The sequence below is a fragment of the Marmota marmota genome, unplaced genomic scaffold, assembly GCF_001458135.2.
Source record: "Marmota marmota marmota unplaced genomic scaffold, marMar, whole genome shotgun sequence".
Classification (NCBI taxonomy): Eukaryota; Metazoa; Chordata; class Mammalia; order Rodentia; family Sciuridae; genus Marmota; species Marmota marmota.
The window spans coordinates 47,827,554-47,834,430 of record NW_026000037.1 but is presented as its reverse complement, the minus strand read 5'-3'; the positions used below and the strand labels follow the sequence as shown (position 1 = coordinate 47,834,430).

Here is a 6,877-nt window from a genome sequence, read left to right as displayed (position 1 = left end):
AGGGGAGTCACCGAATGTTTTGTCCTTCCTTTATACTAATGATAGTGCTTTAGAATGAGAATTATGCCTGCGATCTGGCAAACCGAAAAAAAAAAAACAAAAAAAACAACAAAAAAAAATATGTTGCTATTGCAACTAAATGGCAAAAGCTAAAAGTAAGGATTTCTCTTCAAACATAAGCTGAGATATGAATAGAAGCGAAACGATTGGCTACTAGCTCTCTCTCTCTCTCTCTCTCTATTAGGTAAATTTGAAAAATAAAAATGACTTGGCACTTTTAAAGGTAACTTCACCAAAGACCGAAGAGCCAGTAACCAGTAGCTCCAACTTGTCTCAGCATCACATCTTCTGTGCTCTTTATTTTTGCCGGACCAGTTTGCGGTTAGGAGAATGTGCCTTTTTTGTACCTTTGAATTTAGGTTTTATAATTTTAATTGATGTATGGACACACACAAACAAACAAAAAAAAAAAGCATGAAGGAAGATTTGGATCCAAGCAGTGCCACACTTTACATCATCACTACAAGTGTTCAAGTGTAAAGAAAACCAATTTTGAAACTATGAAATTCCTGATTCATAAATACACAGTTATTTCTACTTTAGTACATATGAGATGATTCACTGTTATTAAAGCTCTTTTATTAAGGCAATTGCATATGTTTTCAAAGCAATGGTAAATTAAGTTGTCTTCCAAAACTGTGTACTTGTCTGGTCAGCTGTGTATGATCAGTTATCTACCTCAGAGTCTATTTTCTTTTGTGCTGGGACAGGTTGCTGGCCCTCCCTGTTTCCACAGACCAAATCCTCCTAGCTCAGGAGCTAGGCCTAAGCAGTTATTTCTTTTGAGTATTTTTTAGTTCTTAAATTTTATTGCTTGTATTTGATTATAGATGTCAGTGACATTTCATAGTTTCAAAAGTCCTTGCTGCTCTGAGAAGTGTAGATTCTAGTGAAAATTACATAGTCATAAGAGAAATGTGTTTTGTTTTGTTTTTGTTTCCTTTTTTTTAAAGTTGTGGTATTATTGGTTCTACGCTCCCTGGAATATTACTGCTTTGTGAAAGTCCAGACTGAACGCAGCACCCTCCGTGTACCTAGTACATTTATAAACCTGGGTCTCTCACTACTTGATATTTTTGCATTAGTTAAGACAGAAATTTGATAGCTCAGTTAGAGGGGAGGGGAAATCTGCTGCTAGAAATGTCTGAACTAAGTGCCATACTCGTCTGGGTAAGATTTGGGAAACATAACCTCTGTACATAAAAAAAATAAAAATAAAAAAAAAATCAGTTAAACATCACATAGTAGACAGCCATTAAATTATAAAAAAATTAATTTATGAAGAAAGACCTTTTGTACAGATTGAAAAAAAAGATTTTCATAGAGATATCTATATGATCAAGAGAGTTAATTTTTTATTTTTGTTTTACTAGTGCCACAAACTTGCCAGTGGTAACTTATTTGTCCGGTTCAAGATAACTCTGTAGTTTTCTTTCCTAGGACTTGTTGTTAAACGCCAAAAGACATTTTTGAACTGTACATTTGATCAGATTGTTAGCTTTTTCTGTTTTATTTCTTTTGAGAACCTTTGAATAAAAAACATCTGAAACTTTATTATTCCTGTCAATTTTTTTTTTCAAGAAGATTAAATGTTTATCAGAGTTTCATTTCACTTCTGATCTCCTTCAGGCTCAGTTGATTTAAATCCATGTAGTGACCAAACACATTAACCATCAGCGCACCACATCTCAGCAAAAGTCCAGTCTGAAATATGCCACTCAGACTGTTTTTGGTGTCTGTTTTGTTTTGTTGGCTGTGGTAGTGATCAAACCCAGGGTTTGAGCACACTAGGTAAGCCCTCCATCACTGAGCTACAGCCAGAGACCTGCTGATCTGTTGGGATTTTTTTTTTTTGGGGGGGGGGGGTGTTCTTTTTGATTTTTTTGTACTAGGGATTGAACCCAGGAGCATTTAACCACTGAGCCACATCCCCAGCACTTTTTTGTGTTTTATTTTGAGACAGGATCTCACTGACTTGCTTAGGGCCTCCCTAGGTTGCTGAGGCTTGATGCTTCTGCCTCAGCCTCCTGAGCTGCTGGGATTTGATCTGTTTAATATGTCTTTAAAGAACAAAAAATCAGATCCCTTTTCTTCCTCCTTTCCTTACTGCTACCCTTTGACAGTTTCACTGCATAGATGGACAGAATAATAGTCTCCCACCTGTGGAAGCCAGCACATGGGTAAGGAAGACAGAATGATCTCACCCAGGCCTTTGTGACCATGACTTCCTGTAAAGTCAAGGGGTTTGGCTCTTCCCAGTAGGAGGTCCCTTGCAGCATTCACTGGGGACTTGGAAGAAGGAGAACTTCCTTTCCCTCACTGACATGTTATATGGGAAGTACTTAATCCAGGAAATTGACTCCTCCCCAAAGTGCATTAAATGTTTTAATGTTGTACAGTATTAGATTTTCTGCTGTCACGGCTCTGTCATGGTGATAAAAGAAAAAGATCCACTCCCCTCCACTTCTACATGCCTCCCCTCCAGGGTCCTTGGTGTACGATGTGAACCAGCTAAGGGGGAGTTAGAATAATTCACTTGACTGAGTCAAGAAAACCCTGCTACTTGATGCTTTTCCAGAACAGACAGCACATACTCCTGATGCCAACCAGTACTTCAGAGAGATGTCAGAGCAGGAAAGGAGCCTGGCCTCTGAGACAATTAGGGCTACAAGAATCTAAGTGGTTGGTCTCATTTGCATTTCAGCTACACATGTGAGAGCCCTTTCACATGACTGTAAGATGAAATAGGTAAGGTAAGAAGAAATACTATTTAGGCTACTGGGCACCATAAGTTTTGTTAACCTCACCTTAATTTGTTCTTGTATTCTAAGGTTTGTTTGTTTATTTATTTGGTGCCAGGACTTGAACCCAGGGGTGCTTCAACACTGAGCCACATCCCCAGCCCTTTTTATTTTATTTTATTTTGAGACAGGGTCTTGCTAAGTTGCTGAGACTGACTTGGAACACACACTCCTTCTGCCTTAGCCTCCTGAGCTGCTGGAATTACAGGTGTGCACCGCCATGCAAGGCAAAGAAATCTTTATGTCACAAGTCCAAGGGGCTTCCATCTGAGTACATTATACAGTCATCTCTTGGTATACACAGCAGATTGGTTTTAGAACTCACCACAAACACCAAAATCCATAGGTGCTCAAGTTCCTTATATACAATGTAATAGCATCTGCCTACAACATATCCACATTTTCCCTTTGGATGCTTTCCCTCTAGATTGCTTATAATAAAACAATGTAAATGCTGTATATAGTTGATATGCTATATCATTTAGGGAACTCTGATAAGAAAAAAGTCTGTACATGTTCAATGCAGACTTTTCCATTGGGAGTTGGTTAAATCCACCAATGCAGAACCCACAGAGACAGCGGGCTGACCATATACTGAAATGAATAAACACTCTTATTAAAAGCATCTCTTCTATATAATAAGGAGGATCAAGCCAGAGTGATGACAGTTCAGAGAAGGTGATGGCTCACATATACAAAGTGGAGTGGCACAACTTTGTGGATAAGCCACACTTTGCCAAAAGGTTGTGGCTCCTCAGGCAATTAGGTACCAAGGAACTGGGGATACCTTTTAATCTGCAGTGGTATTGTCTGAAGAAAAGGAAGACAGTGGCTGTTGCTCTCTGGTATGAGCGTCTCCCTTTTCCCTGTTGGTTGGGGATCTTCCTCATAGCCCCAATGGCCACACCTTTCATGGGTAATAACATTAAGTATATCCACCAGAGATTGAATTCTACATCTTGAATTTCACAAAAACTTCACCAGGAGAAAGTTGGTGACCCCCAGCCTGGGGTGGGAGTCTACAAATGTTAAGTTCTGACTAATAGCCTCAACTCATTTGAGTAGCCAAAAGGTGACACTGGGACAAATGTCATCGACCGGTAAAGATTCCCCCACTCCCTTCTATAAGAAGCCTAAGATGCCAAGTAGGTGGGAGAGGGAGGAGAACTCAAAGCTCAGGATTTAACGAAATCCAGGCAGTTCCTTCCCCATCAAATAGCAACTCTATGAGAGAAACACCCTCACCAGGGCTGGAGGCAGGCCGGGCCTAGGAGGGCGGAGCCAGGAGGTGGTCACATGCTCTCAGGGGCTACCTTGCACCTGCAGTGGCTGAAGCTCTTAGCACAGCCACAGCTGGGAGGTGCACTGTGTGCAGGGCTCCTAGTGTGGGATCCACCAGGAGAGCCCTGGAATTTCAACCCTGTTTTGAAATGGCTCTGAAATGTCTCCTGCATACTCACTCCGGGTCCTTTACAGGACAAGAAAGTATTTGAGCTTGAGCCACTAGAGGGAGGCTTTTATTATTCTTCAGCCTTAACTGTGATCCCTTAAAAGACCCAAGACCCAGTCACAGCCTGCTGAAATCTTGAAGGCCGACTCCTGGTGGATGGTTAGAATCTCAGGAACAAAAACCTCCAGGGACAACAGAGATCTTGAATTTGGGGTTCTTTCAACGAAGCAGCTGAATGAAGCTCACACCATCACTGTTACCCACACTGGCAACACACTGACCCTGACTGTGAGCCTTGTTGCTTGACTGGGGAGAGACATAAAAACGTGACTTTTAAGACCAAAGGAAGCCAAGGGTGGGGGATAAGCCATGGGCCTTGTCAGACCACAACTTAGGTTCCAGAAAGTGTTGGCAGGTCTCTAGACTGCTGAGAATTGAAAACAGGTGGCTTTAGATTAAATACTGTTATTTATTTTTCTAAAGCACGTGATTCTGAAAGGCTCAGGCCCATTTCATTGCTCACTCAAGACACAGATCATAAACAACACTGCAGGTGACTCCTACCCTCTGACAATCCAGAAGCCACAGTCCCTGCTTGAATACCTCCACACCTCATGGAGTATTCTGTATCTTTTTTGAACAGCTCTCAAACTTATTTAGTGAGTTAAAATTGTTTGGTGGTAATTTCCACCTACCAGATTTGGTTCTACCAACTAGGATACCACAAAATAAGCCAGACAGTCTTGAGAGGTGGAGATGTGACTTTGCTGCTCTGCTCTGCCCTGGCTTGAGCACTGCAGCTTTAACTTTCCCTCCTCAAATCTGGCTCCACAGTCCACACTACCAGATCACCTGCCAGATGTACCACAACTGACTCAAGATAACGCTCAGAACCCAAGGGACAGCCTAGAGCCAAACCTGCCGCCCTACCTGGCCCAGTCCCTCTAATACAAGTAGTAATTTCTGACTTTTCATGAATATCAACATTCATAAAAGTTGAAGCCCATGAAAATCCTTATGCTGTTTTACTTTTTAAATCACCATGATTAATTATGACAAAGATATGCAAACAAATATGACATCATTTTTTAAAAAAACTTTTTGGCCAGGCAAGGTGGTGCAGCCTGTAATCCCAGCAGCAGGGGGAGGTTGAGGCAGGAGGATCACAAAGTTCAAAGCCAGCCTCAGCAACTTAGTGATGCCCTAAGCAACTTAGCGAGACCCTGTCTCTAAATAAAATATAAAAAGGGCTGGGGATGTGATTCAGTGGTTAAGCACCCTTGGGTTCAATCCTGGTACCAAAAAAAAAAAAAAAAGACTTAAAGTTTTTCTTTGGAGGTGGGGGTTTGTACTAGGGATCAAGCCCAGGGCATTCCACCTTAGGCAAGTGCTTTATCACTGGGCAATATCCCCATCCTTTTTTATTATTTTGTTCTGTGACAGGGTCTTACTAAGTTTCCCAGGCTGGCCTTGAACTTTTGATCCCCTGCCCCAGCCTCCCAATTAGCTGGGATTACAGGTGTGTGCCACTATGCCAAATCAAATCAAAGATCTTTAGTCATGAAAAATTGATCAGAATATAAGAAGTATTAGGTACTGTAGCTACTGCATGATCATAATTATAAAACAATATTTAAGTATAAAAAAATGAAAAAATTCAAAATGCTTAACAGTAGGTGAGAATATTATGCAAATTTTCTATCTTCTCATATTTTTCTGATTTTTTTTTTCCAATTTTCTACAATGAAAACTTTTTTGCCTTTATTTTGTTGTTTTTTTTTTTTTTTTGGGGGGTTTGTTCGTGTTTGGGTACTGGAGATTGAACCCAGGAGCACTTTACCACTGAGATACAGCCCCAACCCTTTTTATTTTTGAAACAGGGTCTCACTAAGTTGGTTAGGGCCTCACTAAGTTGCTGAGGCTGGCCTCACATTTGTAATCCTCCTGCCTGAATCTCCTGAGTCTCTGATATTACACAAGTGCACCACCATACCCAACTACAATAAAAACATAATTAGAAAAAAATCTCTTAAAGAGCCTTGTCAGATCATCCCAACAGTGGTTGATATGCTCCTGATATTCCAATTCAGCAAGATTGATTTTTGCTTTTAAGAGATACTGCACCAGATACCAGAAGACATAAAGATCACACAATGTGGGGCTGGGGATATAGCTCAGTTGATAGAGTGCTTGCCTCACACACACAAGGCCCTAGGTTCAATCTCCAGCACCACCAAAAAATAAATAAATAAATAATAATAATAATAATCATGATGTCCTGGTCCTCAGAGGACAGTCTTGTGGAAAGATAAAAGTTCACTGTCTATAGGTGACAATATTGCAAGGAGAAGTAACAAAGCAAGAGTGAAGTAAATTGCTATGGACATACTGTGAGGGGACCAAGGTACACAGGCATCTCTCCTGTGATCTCCTCATTTTCACATTATCAGCCAGTTCCTTAGTTACTGATCAGAATTACTCCAGAGATCCATTTCCTCCCTGCTTTCTGTACCTTCTGAGAGATGGCATTGGTAGGCCAACAAGTGAAGTCTTTGGTAGCTCTGCT

At 40.8% G+C, this 6,877-nt stretch overlaps 1 protein-coding gene across 5 annotated transcripts in view; it reads left to right on the top strand.

Moving 5' to 3' along the window:
* The window catches only part of Rbms1 (RNA binding motif single stranded interacting protein 1), a 129,737-nt gene extending 128,123 nt beyond the window's left edge, over positions 1-1,614 (top strand). For all 5 annotated transcript variants that reach the window (XM_048812364.1, XM_015479228.2, XM_015479226.2 and 2 more), the window contains one exon: positions 1-1,614. This exon is cut by the window's left edge and continues 1,090 nt beyond it. The gene's annotated coding sequence lies outside the window, so the exon portion shown is untranslated.
* Positions 1,615-6,877: the final 5,263 nt, after the last annotated feature.